The sequence below is a fragment of the Salmo trutta genome, chromosome 5 (assembly GCF_901001165.1).
Source record: "Salmo trutta chromosome 5, fSalTru1.1, whole genome shotgun sequence".
NCBI classification, from domain to species: Eukaryota; Metazoa; Chordata; class Actinopteri; order Salmoniformes; family Salmonidae; genus Salmo; species Salmo trutta.
In genome coordinates this window covers 65,065,842-65,090,009 of record NC_042961.1, presented here as the reverse complement: position 1 = coordinate 65,090,009, position 24,168 = coordinate 65,065,842, and the positions used below count along the sequence as shown (strand labels likewise).

General features: G+C 41.2%; 1 protein-coding gene and 1 long non-coding RNA gene across 7 annotated transcripts in view; one reads left to right on the top strand and one right to left on the bottom strand.

The window, feature by feature from the left end:
- LOC115194768 (Fc receptor-like protein 5) overlaps positions 1 to 24,168 on the top strand; it is a 342,937-nt gene that overhangs the window by 207,009 nt on the left and 111,760 nt on the right. The gene's annotated exons all lie outside the window — the stretch shown is intronic.
- Positions 197 to 22,556, bottom strand: LOC115194809 (uncharacterized). Its single transcript, XR_003878505.1, has 4 exons — positions 22,368 to 22,556; positions 2,438 to 2,681; positions 1,872 to 1,913; positions 197 to 836 (listed from the first exon to the last, which is right to left on the bottom strand). It is a non-coding gene; the product is annotated as an uncharacterized LOC115194809 (long non-coding RNA).

The following is a 24,168-nucleotide window of genomic DNA, read 5'->3' as shown; positions in this document are numbered from 1 at the left end:
CTTTAGAAGATACTCAAGGTCCTGGGGGCTGTAGGGGAAACCTGGAATGGATCATTTAGAAGATACTCAAGGCCCTGGGGGCTGTAGGGGTAACCTGGAATGGAACATTTAGAAGATACATAAAGGGAAGTGAATTAAATTAAAAACAAAGTGGTTGTGATGTCATTCAGAACAGATTAAAAAACAGGCTACATGATTGAGGAAAATAATTGATTTTATTCTATATGCTACAAAGACAAAAGCAATATCTTACCTAGATGATTCATTGAAAAATAATGGTTTTGCACAAAACAACCACAATTAAACAAAAGGACTACATTAGTTTCATGTTTAAATCAAATAATGATGAACTACTATAGAGACCAAAATGGGGAAATAAAGTAAATAATGATAATAATTGAATTCTCCTCTCCTGTATGTTTTCTATCTCTGTAACATGTAACGGTATAACATTATACTGAACCTGTAACAATAATGCCTGAACCACAACACCTATCAGTTGTTCTGTATAGACATGAAAAGTGAAGGCATTTACAATGTATCAACCATAATGCTATACAGTATATGACCAGTATATGACTGATGTTAAAGGACAGCTGCTGAATGAATAATACAACACACATTATATTAAAACACATTCCAATCAGAATAATACATGTATCAGTTAATAGATCACATTTGATCAAATGCCACTATTGTTCCAGCAGGTGGCGCTACAATGTAACAACATACAGCATTGTGACTCACAATTCTATATTAGAATTCCACGAGTTCCATTCTGATTGTTGTTATGGTGATCAGGTGATCTCAGCCTCACTCTTCTTCAACATGATCACCTGTTCAACACAGAAGTAGTTCATCAGTGTGGCCATGTATTTACTTATCCAATACAGAACCACTTAGAAATGTAAATCATATCAGATGATTTACTAGTGAATACTGTGCTACTTAGAATCCTATCAAATTATTTCCAATGAGGAACCTGCTTATGTCCAGCTCTCCCTTATCAATACCAGGGGTTTTTACTCCTCATCAATGCCTGGGCTATTTGCTGATATGTCCAGCTCTCCCTCATTAATACATGGGCTATTTACTGCTTATCAATACCAGGGCTATTTACTCCTTATCAATACCAGGGCTATTTACTCCTTATCGATACCAGGGCTATTTACTCCTTATCGATACCAGGGCTATTTACTCCTTATCGATACCAGGGCTATTTACTCCTTATCAATACCAGGGCTATTTACTCCTTATCAATACCAGGGCTATTTACTCCATATCAATACCAGGGCTATTTACTCCATATCAATACCAGGGCTATTTACTCATTATCAATACCAGGTCTATTTACTCATTATCAATACCAGGTCTATTTACTCATTATCAATACCAGGTCTATTTACTCATTATCAATACCAGGGCTAATTACTCATTATCAATACCAGGGCTGTTTACTTCTTATCAGTATGTGGCAATTTACTCGTTATCATTACCTGGTATATTTGCTTGTCATCAGTACCTGGGATATTTACTTCTCATCAGTATGTGGGATATTCACTCCTTTTCAATACCCAGGCTATTTACTCCTTATCAATACACATGATATTTCTTCCTGATCACTACCTTGGATGTTTATTCTTCATCAATACCCAGGATATTTACTTCGCACCAATTCCCAGGCTATTTATTCCATTTCAATACCAGGGCTATTTACTCCTTATCAGTTCATATCAGTTAGATTACATATTGTGGTAGTTAATCCTTCCTACTTTCTACTACTACTAAGAGGTAACATAATATAGTACACACTGTGTTCAGAATACCATATTGTGACCCTGCAGCTGTTGTGATGTAAGGTAGAAACTCACCTAATTGGTCTTGGTGGGTCTACCTGGGTACCCTGGTTTCACCTAAACAGACAGTTATCAACACTTTAAACATGTTTCAATCAGAGATACAGTTATCAACACTTTACAACATGGTTCAATCAGAGCTACAGTTATCAACACTTTACAACATGGTTCAATCAGGGCTACAGTTATCAACACTTTACAACATGGTTCAATCAGAGATACAGTTATCAACACTTTACAACATGGTTCAATCAGAGATACAGTTATCAACACTTTACAACATGGTTTAATCAGAGATACAGTTATCAACACTTTACAACATGGTTCAATCAGAGATACAGTTATCAACACTTTACAACATGGCTCAATCAGAGCTACAGTTATCAACACTTTAATTATGGTTCAATTAGAGCTACAGTTATCAACACTTTACAACATGACTCAGTCAGAACTAGTTATCAACACTTTAAACATGACTCAGTCAGAGTTACTGCAGTATTGTCAGTCCTTGTGATATATTTCTGATATACAACAGGTATTCTGTTGGAATGAGGTGATCCTGTATAAACTCAAGTTCTCACCTTGAACCCTGCTCCTGCAGTATTTCACCAGCAGTATGATGGTCACCAGCATGTAGGGAGAGCCCACCAGTAGACTACACAGCAGCCTGGGTAGAGACATGGACAACACTGGGACTGCTGGAGACGGAACAGCATCTGGAGAAAGAATGAGACCTGTATTATGAGCACATTTATGGGTAGGGAGACCCCACCAGTAGACTTCACAGCAGCTTGGGTAGAGATATGGACAACACTGGAGATGGTGCTGGAGAGAGACAGGAAAATACACACTCATATACACAGACACACACATATATACACACACACGCACACACAGATTTATAATTGTGTTCATAAATGTAATATGTGCAGTATATTTATACTGGAGACTGAAAATATTTTGCATGGGTCCTCAGATCCTCAAAAGGTTCTACAGCTGCAACATCGAGAGCATCCTGACTGGTTGCATCACCGCCTGGTATGACAACTGCTCAGCCTCCGAACACAAAGCACTACAGAGGGTAGTGTAAACGGCCCAGTACATCACTGGGGCCAAGCTTCCTGCCATCCAGGACCTCTATACCTGGCGGTGTCAGAGGAAGGCCCTAAAAATTGTCAAAGACTCCAGCCACCCTAGTCATAGTCTGTTCTCTCTGCAACCACACGGCAAGCGGTACCGGAGTGCCAAGTCTAGGTCCAAGAGGCTTCACAGTCATCCAGGATACTGCAGGGATGGTCATCTCTCCTGTAATCTCAGTCCTGGTGAGGGATCCATCTATCAGATCACAGCAAAATCACAGTCTACTTAATAACCTGTTGGGGATAGGGGTGTCATGACGTTGGCCTCTTTGGGTACAGGAAGGACAGTTGACCCCCTCCCCTTTGTACCATCACCCAACCTACCTTCCCCCCCAACCCAGGGTTGTAAAAATTCCAAGAGGAGAATCTACTACAACATGTTTCATAGAGAGACAAAGGAAATTCTTCCAACTCATAGAATTGGAGAACCTAGCGACATGTGTGTTCTGGAGAAGATATGGAAGATTGATGAAGACTCCAGCTACGAACTGATCCGCTTGGTACAATTTTGTGATACTCAGAAGAGACAATATAGCCATATTACCCTAAAACGGTCTACATGATAGCCTCAGCGATGAGACTGAATCCACATGGGTGTATACAATGTATTATTAAGGATAAAGCTATTTGTAATACATTGAGATGCTATGTACTGATGTTAATGTGATAGAATTATATTTCTATAACCAAGTCTAGCTCAGTCATAGGCACGCCCCCAGGGACACATACAGGACCAGGCGTCATTTGACAAGCCTGTTCTCTGGGTACTATAAAAGACCCCCTGATTTACATTTCTACAGACCAGGCCTACACTCCATTGCGAGTTGGCTCATAGGTTTGACCAGCCAAGTACTCTACTGAAAGTGAACCATACCACGTGGTTAACTTTTAGACTATCGATATCGACAGAATAAGAACAAGTCTTTGATATTAATTATTAGTCTGCAGCTAAGTAAATTATATCATCGAACGCGAAGACCAACCACATCCATTCTATGACGACATTCATGAATGTCGCTCTGACAGATCCATTCTAACCGAGAGAGAGAGAGAACGCTGACAAACTCTCCATCAGAACAAAACTCTCCAACAAGAATCCCGACGACACATGAGCGTAAATATATATTGATTGCAAACGTTCCCGAATGAGTGAGCCTTCAATTGTCAATTGTTAATATTAATGAACTCTCTGTAACTTCTCAGCTTACCGTTTTATGACCCATTGTCTAACAGACCAGCCATGCTTGTTAGCCAGTAGGGCACATTACTATGCCAATCCTTGGTGACGATAGTTGCTGTTTGTATGTTTTCTGTTAATTACTTAGTGTAGTAAATAAATGATTTTAAGACAATTGATGTATGGATGATTTTAGTAAAGACTGGGTTCGTGCAGATAACCAAGAATTACAACTTTCATGATGAGACTGAAACAACATACGGGTTAAGATTGACTGCTATCGGTGTAAAATATTACTAAGTATTTTAAGAGTTTATTCAGAGGATAACAGCTCTATAAACGTTCTTCTGTGGTGCCCCGACTTTCTAGTTAATTACATTTACATGATTAGCTTAATCAGGTAATATTAATTACAGAGAAATCATTTTATAAGTTAGCATGTCATATCACTTAATCCGGCATAGCCAAAGACACGACATATATGGTGCCCCCGTGTGAGGACTCAAACTAAAATGCACGTTGGCTCATTTTGATAACATATATGGAGCCCCCGTGCGAGGAATCTAAGATAGAATTGGACTTTGCTGTGAAATTCTATATATCAATTGTGCAAACAGAATTGTACAAACAGCCTGCTATCTAAACAAAGTGATTGTGCATTTTCCATTGAGAGAAGCTATTTAAAATAGCCCCGGTCTTATATCGATAGCAGTGAGGAATAAATTCCAGTTTTAGTCCGTTAGGCCAAACGGTACTATTTCTGTCGGTAATTATTAACTTCTAGAGTAAGGTTAGAATTTAGAAGTTAACTGTCCGGTAACCGAGCCGAATAATTTGCCTACCGCACTAAGACAGTGGGCAGACCGTATGCGTATCTGTATTTAAGTACCGTGTCGCTCCGGTCAGCATAAACGCTAGCACAATATGCTGAATAGGGTTAAGGTGAGACGTCACTAGAAAATCCACCCTTTCCATAAGTGAAAGGATCCTATTTTGGTGCTTGGAAGGATACTTCTGAACCAAGTAGCAATAGCTTAGCATTACGTGCAAGCTAACAGAGAGGGAACATTTCCTCTCTCCGTACCACGTTTAAAATTCCTCCGTAGCGCGACGGAAGTCCGACCTTTGTACTTCCGTTTAAATTTCATCATTCTGCACCCTGGTGGTGAAGAATTGCCAGCACATCTCTAGGGGAAATTCAAACGTGGAGCACGGGATATGACGTCTCATTCAATTTAACTAACAAGTGAAATTGCCAGATTTACCTTTTCAAGTGGATCTTTTTAAAAAATATCCAAAATTGATTGGGCGTCCATAATGAGACATGATTAACTTTTTCCAAACTTAACTTAGATGAAGCAAGGCTCTCAGGTTAATTGAAAGTTAATTCCCAGATAGCCTATACAGGTTTGATATATCATAAATAGATTAATCAGTAAAATCTGCTTTAGCAAGGCACATTCAGTAAAACCCATTACTGACGGGAGTGAATCCCATGTGGCTTCGGCCTTAAGGGAAAGTATAGTGGTGAATGTACCCTAAACATTTAAACTACATTACTGTTAGGATAACTCCGCAATCTGAATTGCTTGGGTATCATTGCCTCATTCAATTTATTTAGTTAAATTGTCGAACATACCTTTCTAGGTTCTTCCAACTAAATGAGACAACTTAAACTTTGCATATTAACCTTGATGAAGCAACCTCTCAGGTAATTCAAAGTTAATTCCCAGATAGCCTATACAGGTTTGATATATCCTAAATAGATTAATCAGTAAAATCTGTTTTAGCAAGGCACAGTCAGTAAAACCCCTTTACTGACGCTCAGCCCAGGTAGGAGCGTACCCTAGTGGTGAAGGGTCCCAACATTTGACCTACGGTTTACACTTATGATATCCAATCAATGGAGATTGTAGGAACCAATCGTCTCATTCAATTTAATAAGTTAAATTGTCGAACATACCTTTCTAGGTTCTTCCAATTAAATGAGACAACTTAAACTTTGCATATTAACCTGGATGAAGCAAACTCTCAGGTAATTCAAGTTTAATACCCAGACAGCCTACCCAGGTAGGACTAATCATTGGCATTGATTAATTCAATTTGCTTTTGCAAATTCATTCACGCCCAACTTCCACAGTACTGTACTGTACTGATGGTTCATTAACGTCTATAAATAGATTAAAATCGTCTTTGCAGCTCCCCACGTTCCAAAACCAAATTTTGGAAAATTAGGAAAAACATTTTTCCTTTCAAATGTTCTAATAATGTGCAAGCTATCAGAGGGGGTGGTCCCCACTCGCCCGCTAATTAGTGAACCTCCACCCGTAAATGGATTGATCTCTGACCTCAGCAGCGATAACAACCCAAATTATGCCATAAGTGGAAAAGCAGACAACAATGTTTTCCAAAATCAACCATCGGGTGCAGGCCTTGTAAAGGTTCTCTCCAGTCTAGCTCTGATGTCTTGCCATCCGAGATTGCCATCTGTCCAATACCGCAGTGCACAGTTGAAGCACGAGCAGGTAATGGTAGACATAAAGGGACAGGTGGAGAGAACCGGGAAACCAATGACCAAGGCAGACAAGGGAAAAATTCTGCTAGCTATGGAACTGCGTTCGAAAACTGAACAATTAAATGTAATTGCAAAAACGTATGACGATGAACAAGCACAAGCTCTTCAACAAAATCGTTTTCTACAGGAACAAAATCATAGGCTACAGGAACAACTCGATTTAGCCAAAACTAAATACGATGATGTCCACGCCAAACTAGATAAATCTGAAGAGTTATCTACAAACAGGAGCGCTCAACTTGACAACATGCATGCTGTTTTGTTGAATGTTACTCAAAATAACATGGTGCTCCTCAAAGCGCTGCAGACCAAAGACGATCAGTTAATGAACACAATGACAAAGTTGGATGATAAATCAGCAGAACTTATTGAAGTCGCTGACCAAATGAATGATGAGAGAACTCAGGTGATGAGGTTGGAAATATTGATTTCTAAGCAAGCAGAGGAAATCTCATCACTGAATCTCTCGCTCCGTACTCAAGACCTCTATCTGCAAACCATGACAGATAAGTTTGAGACCGAAAGGAGCAGGTGTGACACTCACGTGTCCAAAATCAGTACTCTAAGCGCTCAAGTGGACTCTGCAATGCAGCAGAATTCCACCCTTAGGTACCATCTGGAGGAAATCCAGAATGGTCACGCTCTACAGCGCGACTTCCCATCCAAGCAACAGGAGCCCTGTACTCACAGGAGTGAATCAAATCAAAATCAAATCAAATTTATTTATATAGCCCTTCGTACATCAGCTGAAATCTCAAAGTGCTGTACAGAAACCCAGCCTAAAACCCCAAACAGCAAGCAATGCATGTGAAAGAAGCACGGTAGCTGGGAAAAACTCCATAGGAAAAACTCCTGAGAAAGGCCAAAAACCTAGGAAGAAACCTAGAGAGGAACCAGGCTATGAGGGGTGGCCAGTCCTCTTCTGGCTGTGCCGGGTGGATATTATAACAGAACATGGTCAAGATGTTAAAATGTTCGTAAATGACCAGCATGGTCAAATAATAATAATCATAGTAATTGTCGAGTGTGCAACAAGCACGTACGGTGAACAGGTCAGGGTTCCGTAGCCGCAGGCAGAACAGTTGAAACTGGAGCAGCAGCATGGCCAGGTGGACTGGGGACAGGAAGGAGTCATCATGCCAGGTAGTCCTGAGGCATGGTCCTAGGGCTCAGGTCCTCCGAGAGAAAGAAAGAAAGAGAGAAAGAGAGAATTAGAGAGAGCATATTTACATTCACACAGGACACCGGATAAGACAAGAGAATACTTCAGATGTAACAGACTGACCCTAGCCCCCCGACACATAAACTACTGCAGCATAAATACTGGAGGCTGAGACAGGAGGGATCAGAAGACACTGTGGCCCCATCCGATGATACCCCCGGACAGGGCCAAACAGGCAGGATATAACCCCACCCACTTTGCCAAAGCACAGCCCCCACACCACTAGAGGGATATCTACAACCACCAACTTACCGTCCGAAGACAAGGCCGAGTATAGCCCACAAAGATGTCCGCCACGGCACAACCCAAGGGGGGGGCGCCAACCCAGACAGGAAGACCACGTCAGTGGCTCAACCTACTCAAGTGACGCACCCCTCCCATGGACGGCATGGAAGAACACCAGTAAGTCAGTGACTCAGCCCCTGTAAAAGGGTTAGAGGCAGAGAATCCCAGTGGGAAGAGGGGAACCGACAAGACAGAGACAGCAAGGGCGGTTCGTTGCTCCAGCCTTTCCGTTCACCTTCACACTCCTGGGCCAGACTATACTTAATCATAGGACCTACTGAAGAGATAAGTCTTCAGTAAAGACTTAAAGGTTGAGACTGAGTCTGCGTCTCTCACATGGGTAGGCAGACCATTCCATAAAAATGGAGCTCTATAGGAGAAAGCCCTACCTCCAGCCGTTTGCTTAGAAATTCTAGGGACAATTAGGAGGCCTGCGTCTTGTGACCGTAGCGTACGTGTAGGTATGTACGGCAGGACCAAATCGGAAAGATAGGTAGGAGCAAGCCCATGTAATGCTTTGTAGGTTAGCAGTAAAACCTTGAAATCAGCCCTTGCCTTAACAGGAAGCCAGTGTAGGGAGGCTAGCACTGGAGTAATATGATCAAATTTTTTGGTTCTAGTCAGGATTCTAGCAGCCGTATTTAGCACTAACTGAAGTTTGTTTAGTGCTTTATCCGGGTAGCCGGAAAGTAGAGCATTGCAGTAGTCGAGCCTAGAAGTAACAAAAGCATGGATTAATTTTTCTGCGTCATTTTTGGACAGAAAGTTTCTGATTTTTGCAATGATACGTAGATGGAAAAAAGCTGTCCTTGAAGCAGTCTTGATATGTTCTTCAAAAGAGAGATCAGGGTCCAGAGTAACGCACGTGAAGACAATAGGTTTCAGACATTGCCTCCCTCATGTGTCCCTCAGTCTTCTCCTCTTTGCCCTTCGGCACTGAGTTATATGGCGCCTCTTGGCCAACAACAACAAGGCTTGGCTTCCTCTCTTGGCCTTTTGGCCCCAATCTCTCCACAGGATGAAGCCAACCCTCTCCGCCCGCTTGGCGCGGAATACCTTGACAAACTCGTCAAGAATTTCCCCACCTTTGACCCCATTCCAGGTCAGCCAAACGATACTGAGACGTTCCTAGCTGACATAGAGGATGCGTTGGATGGCTACCCGAATGCTACGGGTTCTGACAGGGTTTACCTGTTGAAGCGAACGTCAAATAGACACGTGACAAGGTTCATTCGTCTACAACAGCAACACGTGCTAAATGACTACACTAATCTTGCCACAGCTTTGAAATTAGAATTCAGTGGTTCTGCGACTCGCAAACACGATAGCTCACTGGCTAACACCGTCAAACAAGCTCGGAACGAACACCCACAAGCTTACTATCATAGGCTTCGTTCAGCTTACTTTGGCCTACTCACAGAAACAGGAATGGAAGAGCTTTTACCATTCAAACAAATGTTTCTGTCGAACATGTATCCCACCTTCATTACCTACTTGGGCCCTGCCGCCCACGTTGGCTTGCCTATCTTACAACTCAGAGAGCTTGCAAGCACAGCTTTTGAGGCATCAAAAGTTCACAACGCTAAGAGCCCTGACCACTCAGTTTTGAAGTTTAACCAGGAGCACTCACTCCAGTTAGAGGGTGCATTACCAGGTATTGGAGCGTCGAGAGATGACGCACAACAACAGTTTCTACCACGAAACCATGATTCCAATGACCTCCGCGGTCAAAATAACTGTAAAGTACGTAGCCATCAACATGACTACCGCTACAATCGACCCGTTCGCTACGTTCCTGCACCCAACCCACAAAAAGTGTCAGAGCACAAGGGTAACAAAGGGTTGAAGGACGATCAAAACATAGACCAATGTTCTCCTGAAGTCCCACTACGGGAAGAACTTAAGCGAGAACAATTTGAGAAAAGGGTAAAAGATAAGTCACAAGGACTAGACGGGGAATTACCGGACACCAGGTCCGCAGGAATTAACACCCATAGCAAGGACGTTAAAGTTCAAATTTCTCCCGCTCTCATTCAAGACCCTATCCAGGGCCCGCTTGATCAAGAAACAAGCCCCCGGGCTTTGACTATAGACTCTGATACAAAAGTTGCGAAGATAAAGGTCAAACGCTTCGTTAAAGCCAAGCCCACTCAAAATCGGAAAAGTCAATCTGCTTCCATCTTGAACAGACATGGCACATCACGTCGTTGCGAACGACCACTCCACTTTGTGGGGAATATGTCCACTAACCACGAATCTAAACGGCCATACCTGGAAACAGTCCTGGAGGACTGCTTAGCTTGTCATGCGCTAATTGATTCGGGTGCGACAATATCACTCATCTCTCAAACATTGTTTGATGATCTCAAAAGGGCTTTGAAGCCAACTAAACGTTGGTTAAAAGTGGAACGATGCGACACTAAACTTCGAGGGGTCACTCAGACTACCTCGCCTCTCACATTGAGAGTCATGCTGAAACTACACTTCCAGGACGTATCGCTCGTTCACCCTGTGTATGTTACCAGCCTCGAAGCTGTAACCCTCCTACTTGGAGCAGACTTGATGGATCGGTTACTCCCATTGATGGATTGGAAAACCAACCAGGTATGGTCACAGGCCACAGTGCCTTCTCCACTGACCACACTGTCTTCCCCTAACGCTAGCTGCAACGCAGTCCTTCACGAGGGGTATCTGTCGAAAGCACCCCTTGGGGAAAAGACGTTTAGAAACCTCTTGGTACAAAATCCGATCCATGGAGATAGTACGATATCTCGACACATTCCATCAGCCAACCTGATTGACCATTCTTTTCATGATTTCGAGCCAGCTGCCTCTGTGAATAAGAAACTTCCCTCCTCCTTGCAGTCGTGCAATACGATAGTTGATATGAACTTCTCTTGCCCTTTGGACACTTCCGCAAGCACTGCGGCCGTCTCAGCAAGTAAAACATTGATGCACAGAGTATACTCTGCTTCCGATGATACACCTTCCGCTTTGTTCGGGACTGTCACCCCTTACAATGACACTAATGGCGTCAGTCCAGCAACTGACCCGATGACCCCCACTGGTGAAACACTTTGCGATATCACAGACCGATATCCTCGTCTCAGTTCGCAGGTAATGAAGAGGTTGCCACACGCGGACGCGATGGGGACTGACATGCCTCGACAGCCACTGAGCGTTTTGAAGCACAAACACCAGGAGATTTGGTTGAAAGGTTACAGCCATTCTCATAACAACGCGGCCGCTGAAAACTCGTACGTAGGGTCCGATCTTCTTGTTTGCGCATCGGACACCAACACCACCCGCTGGTGGGGGGGTCCCGAGGCACAAAGGGGGGGAATAGTAGCCCAGACCCATGATGAGCCTCATCGAGGCCGGTGGGGGGGTCAAGACTACGGACAACACCGTACGAGGCCGCCAGAGCATAAATCAAATCTAGTTGTAAACTCTCCTATGAGAACAGTGAGGAGCAGACAGGCCCCTAGACGGGGATTATCTTAGAACACATCTAAGATAGTACTGAGGTGTACGACACTGGTCGTAAAGGAAGTCCAGTGGACTTGTCCACCTCCAAAACAAATGGCATCAGTAATCATTCTTTGCCATGTGTAGGTTCAACTACCATACAACTAGTAAAATGCTCCAATCATGTGTTCCGGTAGATAATATTTCAGAATAAATCGGTAGGATAACTGGTCCCCTTGAGTACCAGTACCAATACTAGCAACAGTCAGTCCAGCTACAATCAGTAAGAAGGTTAGCGATTTAACCAATCAAATTACCATTGACAACAGCGACATAGGAGTCACTCAGAGTGCAAAACGTGGAGGGGAATCTCCAGTGCACTCTTCCAATGGTTAACACACATGCCACTAATAAATAGGACCCTCCATTCAGGAGGAAAATTATTAGAAGTCATGAACCATGATCACACCACGTATGACTAGTCCAATACTTAAAGAGTACTTCCGTCGTGAGGTTAGCTCCTCCGTGGATAACATAGCTATGAAATAGACTTCATACCTATCGCCACTACAAAAGTGGAAGAAACAGTGACTTGTAGAAAAACTACTACAGACTCCCTTGACACCAATTCTGACTGACCTCCAGGCATTGACCTGAAAATTACCTGACTATGTCAGACTCATTCTGAACAAGTTGTAATCTGCCCGGATACTTGGTTTTCTTCCCTTGACATGCGCGCTTGTGTAAGCAGAAGCGCACATGCACAACGGAACATCCAATTAGGATTTATGCTAGGACCACTTAAGGGCCCAAGCAATATACCAGCCTTAGTAAAGGTGAACATTTACTTCTAGGCCTTTGACTCTACAGCACTCACCAGTTTTCTTCCCAGAAGTCCATAGGTCATCCCTGTAGACTGCCCAAAACTAGTGCATTACAGCTGTAGACTTATCATATAGTTATCAACTTAGGATAGCGCCTAAGCAACACACCAAGTAGGAAAACCCTAGATATGGCATTAGAGACAATGCCATGATAATCATTTTGCCAGAACATTGGACGTATTAAGAATACAGTCCAATTAGATGATTTTTTTTTTGTGTGAGAACTATATTTTGTATATTTTTGTTTTGTTTATGCTTTCATTCCTTTTCGGTTCAGTTCCTTTGACACATAGGAAGTGATAGAGCCATAAACAAAGTCCCCATACAACCATCACTTAGTGCCACAACGCCACTCATTGGGGAATGAATGTAATCATATATATTTCATGAGTGTGTGTGCGTCGTTAACATCTGCCTAAGTTACTGCCCAGATCTTCCAGTCTGGACGACGGGTCCGGAACGGCGACCCCAAATCCGGACACCCACAACCTATCCTTGTGGCGGCATGCCCGCTGTCAGAGAGACTACCAAGGTAAACCACCAGAGGGGGGGACCGCAACGGCGATCAACAACCAGGACATCCCCTGGCCCTCCCTGGGGTACTTTACAGCTTCCAGGGAACCTACCAAGGTACGCCACTAGAGGAGACCGCATCGGCGATCACCAACCGGACCTCAACTGCCCATCCTTGTGGTGGACGGCTCCGCTTTCAGAGAGCCTACCAAGTTCAACCACCAGAGAGGACTGCAACGATGATCTACCAATGGGACATCACGTGGTCATGATTTTATGTTGATTTGTAACTTGCAGGATAAACAAGATCCAAACCACCAGGGGGGGTATGTCATGACGTTGGCCTCTTTGGGTACAGGAAGGACAGTTGACCCCCTCCCCTTTGTACCATCACCCAACCTACCTCCCCCCCCAACCCAGGGTTGTAAAAATTCCAAGAGGAGAATCTACTACAACATGTTTCATAGAGAGACAAAGGAAATTCTTCCAACTCATAGAATTGGAGAACCTAGCGACATGTGTGTTCTGGAGAAGATATGGAAGATTGATGAAGACTCCAGCTACGAACTGATCCGCTTGGTACAATTTTGTGATACTCAGAAGAGACAATATAGCCATATTACCCTAAAACGGTCTACATGATAGCCTCAGCGATGAGACTGAATCCACATGGGTGTATACAATGTATTATTAAGGATAAAGCTATTTGTAATACATTGAGATGCTATGTACTGATGTTAATGTGATATAATTATATTTCTGTAACCAAGTCTAGCTCAGTCATAGGCACGCCCCCAGGGACACATACAGGACCAGGCGTCATTTGACAAGCCTGTTCTCTGGGTACTATAAAAGACCCCCTGATTTACATTTCTACAGACCAGGCCTACACTCCATTGCGAGTTGGCTCATAGGTTTGACCAGCCAAGTACTCTACTGAAAGTGAACCATACCACGTGGTTAACTTTTAGACTATCGATATCGACAGAATAAGAACAAGTCTTTGATATTAATTATTAGTCTGCAGCTAAGTAAATTATATCATCGAACGCGAAGACCAACCACATCCATTCTATGACGACATTCATGAATGTCGCTCTGACAGATCCATTCTAACCGAGAGAGAGAGAGAGAGAGAATGCTGACAAACTCTCCATCAGAACAAAACTCTCCAACAAGAATCCCGACGACACATGAGCGTAAATATATATTGATTGCAAACGTTCCCGAATGAGTGAGCCTTCAATTGTCAATTGTTAATATTAATGAACTCTGTGTAACATCTCAGCTTACCGTTTTATGACCCATTGTCTAACAGACCAGCCATGCTTGTTAGCCAGTAGGGCACATTACTATGCCAATCCTTGGTGACGATAGTTGCTGTTTGTATGTTTTCTGTTAATTACTTAGTGTAGTAAATAAATGATTTTAAGACAATTGATGTATGGATGATTTTAGTAAAGACTCGGTTTGTGCAGATAACCAAGAATTACAACTTTCATGATGAGACTGAAACAACATACGGGTTAAGATTGACTGCTATCGGTGTAAAATATTACTAAGTATTTTAAGAGTTTATTCAGAGGATAACAGCTCTATAAACGTTCTTCTGTGGTGCCCCGACTTTCTAGTTAATTACATTTACATGATTAGCTTAATCAGGTAATATTAATTACAGAGAAATAATTTTATAAGTTAGCATGTCATATCACTTAATCCGGCATAGCCAAAGACACGACAGGGGGCAGTATTTGCACGGCCGGATAAAAAACGTACCCGATTTAATCTGGTTACTATTCCTGCCCAGTAACTAGAATATGCATATAATTGTTTGATTTGGATAGAAAACACCCTAAAGTTTCTAAAACTGTTTGAATGGTGTCTGTTAGTATAACAGAACTCATTTGGCAGGCCAAAACCTGAGAAGATTCCAAACAGGAAGCGCCCTCTCTGACCATTTCTTGGCCTTCTTGATCATCTCTATCCAAAACAGGGGATCTCTGGCATAACGTGACATTTTCTAACGCTCCCATAGGCTCTCAGAATGCGCCAGAACATTGAATGATGACTTTGCAGGCCATGGCTGATAGACTTCTCCTAAATGCAACCGCTTTGTCAGATTTCAAAAAAGGTTCACGGCAAAAGCACAATTTGCAATTATCTGAGTACAGCCCAGAAGACACCAACAACTAGCAAACAGAAACCCGCCATCTTGGAGTCAATAACACTAAGAAATGACATTATAAATATTCACTTACCTTTGATTATCTTCATCAGAATGCACTCCCAGGGATCCCAGCTCCACAACAAATGTTCAATAAAGTCTATCTTTATGTCCAAATACATCCATTTTGTTTGCGCGTTAGGTTTACTATCCAAATCCACAACGCGATTGCTTACTTAGTCCAGATGAAAAGTCAAAAAGTTATACTACAGTTTGTAGAAACATGTCAAACGATGCATAGAATCAATCTTTGGGTTGTTTTTAACATATATCTTCAATAAAATTCCAACCGGACCTATCCGTTCTCTTTAGGAATGAATATGAACTCAGCTCACTCCCAAGTCCTTGCGCGTGACTGAGCCCATGCCTTATAATGGGACACCTACTTCCTTGGGCTGTTATTCCCATCAAATTCACCATAGAATCCTCAAACAAGGTTCTAAAGACTATTGAAATCTAGTGGAAGCTTTAGGAAGTGCAAAATGAACCCTAAGTCCCAGTATACTCTTGGGGATCTTATCCCGGTATTGGGATTTATTGTCAAGAGACCATGGCGGGAAATTCAAAACTGCAAGAATCTAATAATTTCAATTTCTCAAACAATCAACTATTTTTCACCATTTGAAAGATAAACATCTCCTAAATCCAATCACATTGTCCGATTTCAAAGAGGCTTTACGGCGAAAGCATAAAATTAGGTTATGTTAGGAGAGTACATTGAAAATAGTTGTGTGTAATGTTTTGTCAATTCAAAGACAGGCGTCACCAAAAGCAGCTAAACCACAAAACCAGCTAAAATTATTCACTAACCTTTGACAATCTTCCTCAGATGACACTCCTAGGATATTATGTTATACAATACATGCATTTTTTGTTCCATCAAGTTCATATTTATATCCAAAAACAGCATTTTACAGTAGCGGTGAAATTCAGATTTTTTTTCCCCTCAAATGCTTCCGGTGAATCAACGTTACAATTTACAAAATTACTATTTGAAAACATTGGTAAATTATAACATTGTCATTCAAATAATTATAGTTTAACATTTCGTAAAGGCTACTGCATTGCCAGATTTCAAAATAACTTTACTGGGAAATCACACTTTGCAATAAACGGGGTGCTGTGCTAAGAACAATAGGCTAGGCTATACAGGTTAGCAACATCTAAAATCAATAATACTATTGTCAATAATCCCTTACCTTTGATTATCTTCATCCATTGGCACTTCCAGGAATCCCAGGTCCACAACAAATGTGGTTTCTTTCGACAAAGTTCATAATTTATGTCCAAATAACTCCAAATTATTCCATGTTGATAGCGCTTCGGTAGGCTCCTCAAAAGTAGGGCGGGGGGGGAAAGTCACGACAAAAAGTAAAAAAAATAATCTATTTACGTTCGTTCAAACATGTCAAACGTTGTTTAGCATCAATCTTTAGGCCCATTTTTAACGTGAAACATCAGTAATGTTTCAACCCGACCTCTCCTGTGTCTTGAAAAACGTTTTTGAAAAATGTCTCGCCTCACATGAACTCACATGAATGCGCAGGTGCGGGCAATAATGAAGTGATGACATCCCAATGGTGGAACAAGCTCCCTCACGACGCCAGGACAGCGGAGTCAATCACCACCTTCCGGAGACACCTGAAACCCCACCTCTTTAAGGAATACCTGGGATAGGATAAAGTAATCCTAACCCCCCCCCTAAAAGATTTAGATGCACTATTGTAAAGTAGTTGTTCCACTGGATATCATAAGGTGAATGCACCAATTTGTAAGTCGCTCTGGATAAGAGCGTCTGCTAAATGACTTAAATGTAAATGTAATCCCAGGGACGTCAACTTCTCTTCCTTGTCATCCGGTCTCTGTTCATCATAGAAGCTTCAAACAACTTTATAAAGATCGTTGACATCTAGTGGAAGCCGTAGGAAGTGCGAAATGAATCCTTTCTCACTGTGTGATCTATTAACAATGACTCGAAAAAAATAGTACAGCCACAAAATTATTTTGTTTTCTCAGATTTTTGCCTGCCATATGAGTTTTGTTATACTTACAGACACCATTCAAACAGTTTTAGAAAATTCAGAGTGTTTTCTATCCAAATCTGGTAATAATATGCATATCCTAGCTTCTGAGTTGGTGTAGGAGGCAGTTAAAAATGGGCACATATTTGTTTTCAAAATTCTCAATACTGTCCCCTAGCCCCAACAGGCAATCACTTGAAAAAACTACAACCTCAGATTTCCCACTTCCTGGTTGGATTTTTTTTCAGGTGTTTGCCTGCCATATGAGTTCTCTTATACTCTTATACTCACAGACATTGTTCAAACAGTTTTAGAAACTTCAGAGTGTTTTCTATCTAAATCTACTAATAATATGCAAATATCCTCCCTCCTGGGCCCGAGCAGCAGGCAGTTTAATTTGGGTACATTTTTCATCCGGCCGTGAAAATACTGCCCCCAAACAGGATAAGAGGTTTTAATGAAGATTATAATGAAAATCCTAAAAGGAAGAGTTATAATTGGATGTAGGCCTAGGACAGTCATTTGATGAGTATCAGATGTAAATAAATGTATGGGTTTTGTTTATTCTTGAATAACATTCATGTTTCCATATAGCGTTTGATGTATCAGTGTGTATTATTTAGTCATTAAGGGTGAATTGATAAGGGATTTATATGTTTAACTTCTCTGGGCTAGGTGGGACATGACAGTCCCACCTGCGGGACCCACTATTCAACAGCAAGTGAAATACAAAACAGCAAAAATCTCATAATTTCATTTTTTCAAACAATCAACTATTTTACATTATTTTAAAGATAAACTTCTCGTTAATCTTACGACATTGTCCGATTTCAAAAAGGCTCTATGGAGAAAGCATAAAATTAGATTATGTTAGGACATAAACTTCTCAAGAAAAACCACACAGCCATTTTCCAAGCAAGGACATGCATAAAAAAATAAAAAATACAGCTAAAATATTCACTAACCTTTGATGATCTTCATCAGATGGCACTCATAGGACTTCATGTTACACAATACATGTATGTTTTGCTTGATAAAGTTCATATTTATATCCAAAAACCCCATTTTACATTGGCTCGTGATGTTCAGAAAATGTATTCTCACCAAAACCTTCGGTGAATGTGCACATCAATTTACAAAAATACTCATCATAAACGTTGATAAAATTTACAACAGTTATTGAAAGAAATATAGATATACTTCTCTTTAATGCAACCGCTGTGTCAGATTTTAAAATAGCTTTACATAGAAAACATATTTTTCAATATTCTGAGTACATAGCTCACCATCAAAGCAAGCTATACAGATACCCGCCAAGTTCTGAGATCAACTAAACTCAGAATTAGTATAATAAATATTCTCTTACCTTTGCTGATCTTGCTCAGAATGCGCTCCCAGGACTCCTACTTCCACAAGAAATGCCTCTCTAAATACTCCATATTTATGTCCAAATACCTCCGTTTTGTTCGTGCGTTCAGATCACTATCCAAAGGCATAATGCGCGAGCGTAAATCCAGACACAAAAAGTCAAATAGTTCCATTACCGTTCGTAGAAACATGTCAAACGTTGTTTACAATCAATCCTTGCGGTCTTTTTAACATAAAACATCAATAATATTCCAACCGGACAATAGCGTATTCATTACAGAGGAAAAAGAAGGAGGGGTGCGCTGGCGGGCTCATGCATCACCAAGTTCTTTGTCCTCAGGCAGTCCACTCATTGACTGAGCTCCTATTTTCTGCCCAGTAACAGGAGAAGGATGAAACACATTTATTTCTAAAGGCTGTTGACAGCCAATGGAAGCCTTAGGAAGTGCAATGTGACCCCACAGACACTGTAGTTTCGATAGGGATTCAAAAGAAGAACTACAATTCTCAGACTTCCCACTTCCTGGTTGGATTTTTCTCAGGTTTTTGCCTGCCGTATGAGTTCTGTTATACTCACAGACATCATTCTAGCAGTTTTAGAAACTTCAGAGTGTTTTCTATCCAAATCTACCAATAATATGCAAATATTTGACTCTGGGCCCGAGTATTAGGCAGTTTACTCTGGGCACGCTTTTCATCCGAAAATGAAAATACTGCCCCCTATACCTTAAAAGGTTAAATGTAATGATTAAATAATTCTACCCTGAAACCTAACTGTTAGTGATTATTAGTTTATGTAGCATGTATAATGAATAATTAAAGTACTAAACGTAAGTCCCATAAGGTTTAGTAGAGACCTGTGAGGAAGAGAAATGAATGTATATGCCTAAGAAAATACTGAGAACAATTAAGACTGTATTTGGCTCAACCTGGCTAGAACTGAGAAACTTATGATAGGACAGGGAGTACTTCTCAAGGTTCCTCTAATCTCGGGGGAAAGGAACGGACAGCGCTGGGTAGTGATAAACAGTGGGGAGAACTCTGGGGAGGGATACAACTCACCTACTGTTCATGTGTATGTATGTGTGTAGAATACCTACTGTTCGTGTGTATGTATGTGCGTAAGGAAGAAGCAAGTTATAAAATGAATGTCTTTGTATAATGGACTTCAGAACGTTCTTATGAATAAATTGTACGAACCTTTTGCATAAGCTGAATCTTTGCCTAATTATTATTAACCCAGTGTCTTACAAACCATGGGGATTAGTCAAAGCTTATTGATTGTTAGTTATTATCATTTGGATTGAAAATTGTCAAGACAGGAAAGTAGTGTGGAAATCACTGTAATTGTGAAGGTGTAATCTTGGCAGTAGAAAACCTAAACAGTATATTTGACCTCTCATCTTCCTTCCTCATCTTCCAAAAAATATGAAGCAGGCAACCTAAGAAAATTAACAACAATGACAAATGGTTTGATGAAGAACGCAAAAGCCTAAGAAAGAAATTGGGAAACCTATCCAACCAAAAACATAGAGACGCAGAAAACCTGAGCCTACACCTTCACTATGGTGAATCACTAAAACAATACAGAAAAACAATACGGAAAAAGAAGGAAGAGCACATCAGAAATCAGCTCATTGTTATTGAAGAATCCATAAAAATGGGAAAATTGTAAACTAACAACAACACGAAGAGTTCTGACCCCAACAACTACGATGGGATATGCATCAACACCAATCTTTGGAAAATCCTCTGCATTATCATTAACAGCGGACTTGTACATTTCCTCAGCAAAAACAATATCCTGAGCAAATGTCAAATTGGCTTTTTACCAAATAACCTTACGACAGAACAATATTCACCCTGCACACGCTAATTGACAAACAAACCAAAACAAAGACAAAGTCTTCTCATGCTTTGTTGATTTCAACAAAGCTTTTGACTCAATTTGGCAAAAGGGCCTGCTATACAAACTGATGAAAAGTGGTGTTGGGGGAAAAACATACGACATAAAATCCATGTACACAAACAACAAGTGTGCGGTTAAAATGGACAAAAAACATACATTTCTTTCCACTGGGCCATAGGGTGAGACAGGGATGCAGCTTAAGCCCCACCCTCTTCAACATACATATCAGTGAATTGGCAAGGGCACTAGAACAGTCTGCAGCACCCGGCCTCACCATACAAGAATCTGAAGTCAACTGTTTGCTGATGATCTGGTGGTCCTGTCCCCAACCAAGGAGGGCCTACAGCAGCACCTAGATCTTCTGTATTTATGCTGCAGTAGTTTATGTGTCGGGGGGCTAGGGTCAGCCTGTTACATCTGGAGTATTTCTCTTGTCTTATCCGGTGTCAAATGTGAATTTAAATATAGTCTCTCTAATTCTCTCTTTCTCTCTTTCTTTTTCTATCTCGGAGGACCTGAGCCATAGGACCATGCCTCAGGACTACTTGGCATGATGACTCCTTGCTGTCCCCAGTCCACCTGTCCGTGCTGCTGCTCCAGTGTCCAACTGTTCTGCCTGCGGCTATGGAACCCTGACCTGTTCACCGGACGTGCTACCTGTCCCAGACATGCTGTCCCAGACCTGCTGGAACCCTGACCTGTTCACCGGACATGCTACCTGTCGCAGACCGGCTGTTTTCAATTCTCTAGAGACAGCAGGAGCGGTAGAGATACTCTCAAAGATCGGCTATGAAAAAAGCCAACTGACACTTACTCTTGAGTTCCTGACTTGTTGCACCCTCGACAACTACTATGATTATTATTATTTGACCATGCTGGTCATTTATGAACATTTGAAGATCTTGGCCATGTTCTGTCATAATCTCCACCCCGGCACAGCCAGTGGAGGACTGGCCACCCCTCATAGCCTGGTTCCTCTCTAGGTTTCTTCCTAGGTTTTGGCCTTTCTAGGGAGTTTTTCCTAGCCACCGTGCTTCTACACCTGCATTGCTTGCTGTTTGGGGTTTTAGGCTGGGTTTCTGTACAGCACTTTGAGAGTATCAGCTGATGTAAGAAGCTCAGTAAGACAAAAATAATGGTGTTCCAAAAAAGGTCCAGTTCCCAGGACCACGAATACAAATTCCATCTAGACACCGTTGCACTAGAGCAGGTACTGCAATACAAATACAAATGTCGATCTTAATGTGCAAATAGTCAGGAATGATTCGCAAGGAAGGTGGAACCATTTGAATATGAAAGTGGATGAAAAACATATTTGGTTCATTAATCTATATGGTCCAAATTAGGATGATCCATACTTCTTCGAAAATATTTATACCAATTTATTGAACTTACAGGAAATAAATGATAAATTCATCATGGTGGGAGACTATAACACAGTGTTTACACACTGTTCCTAGGCCGTCATTGAAAATAAGAATTTGTTTTAACTGACTTAATAGTTTTGATGTCTTCACTATTATTCTACAATGTAGAAAATAGTAAAAATAAATCAAAACCCTTGAATGAGTGGGTGTGTCAAAACTTTTGACTTTTACTGTATGTATTACTACTACTGACCAAGCGAAATCGCAAGAACACAAATTATTATGAATATAACGTCTCACACTTAACAGTGTAAAGAAGAACCAAATAATCTGAATGTCAAAGTTTGTCATATTCTCACCTGTCACAGTCATCCAGCTCTCTGGTGAATCTCCTTTCGAGTTGTAACACTTGTAGAGTCCTTCATCTGACTTGGATACTGCAGGGATGGTCATCTCTCCTGTAGTCTCAGTCCTGATGAAGGTTCCATCTTTGTAGAAAACAGCTGTGAGGTCAGAGGTAGTTTCCTGATATCTGCAGCGCAGAGTCACAGAATCTCTCTCAGTCACAGGAAGGGCAGGGCTCTCCAGGATCACAGCTCCAACTGTATATAATATATAAACATCATAAATAAACAGGACTCTCCAGGATCACAGCTCCAGCTGTATATTATATATAAACAGGTCTCTCCAGGATCACATCTCTAGCTGTATATAATATATAAACATCATATATAAACAGGTCTCTCCAGGATCACAGCTCCAGCTGTATATAATATATAAACATCATATATAAACAGGTCTCTCCAGGATCACAGCTCCAGCTGTATATAATATATAAACATCATATATAAACAGAATTCTCTAGGATCACAGCTCCAGCTGTATATAATATATAAACATGTCTCTCCAGGATCACAGGACCAGCTGTATATAATATATAAACATCATATATTAACATAACATCAGCTATCTGAAACCAGATGAACCACTAAACACTATAATGTTAGTAGATGGTGTTTGTGGACATACCATGTACTGTGATGTTGACAGCATTGCTGTGTTCTCCAGACCCAGACTCACACCAGTACACTCCACTGTCTGATGGTATTAGTAGCACGTTGCATGAAGACCCTTGTTGTTTTCCCCAGTCAGTATTACACTCTGAAAGGATTCCTCTCTCTGAGTTCCTCACCACTCTCCATCCAGCAGAGTTCCCCTGAACCTCACAGCTCAGAGAGACAGACCCATATTCAAAGAACTGAGATCTGTCAGGACTGACACTCAGAGACGCTTGGTTAGAGAGAACTGAGAGAGAGAGAGATCTGAGAGACACACAGAGAGAGAAAAAAGAGAGGGATGTAGAGAGAGAGATACATAGAGAGGGTCAGTCTGATATCTGTACTATTGTAATATATTCCAGAGCTGGGTCTGTATCACATCTGAGTTAAACATTGATTTGTTCTACCAGTCTACACCAGATTCAATGAGACCCTTTCTGCCCTTTGTCAGGTCTCTCCAGGATCACAACTCCAGCTGTATATAATATATAAACATCATATATAAACAGGTCTCTCCAGGATCACAGCTCCAGCTGTATATAATATATAAACATCATATATAAACAGGTCTCTCCAGGATCACAGCTCCAGCTGTATATAATATATAAACATCATATATAAACAGGTCTCTCCAGGATCACAGCTCCAGCTGTATATAATATATAAACAGGTCTCTCCAGGATCACAGCACCATGTCACGTCCTGACCATTAAAGGGCTTATTTGTTATTGATGCTTGGTCAAAACGTGGCAGGGGGTATTTGTTTAGAGTGTTTAGGGATTTGTTATATTATGTGTTTATGTAGAGGGGTGTTGGTTTAGAGTGTGCCGGGGTTTTAGGTTTATGTTCTAGGTTAGGGTATTCTACGTTAGTTCTAGGTTGTTTAGGTCTATGTTTAGCTTTATTGATTTGACCTTCAATTGGAGGCAGCTGTTCCTCGTTTCCTCTGATTGAAAGGTCCTATGTATAGGGGTGTCTTGTAGTATGGAATTGTGGGTAGTTATTTTCTGTATAGCTGATATGCCTTATGGAACTGTTTAGTCGTTGTTTGTTTATTTTGTAAGTGTTCACTTTTCTTAAAATTAAAAAAGATGAGCATTCA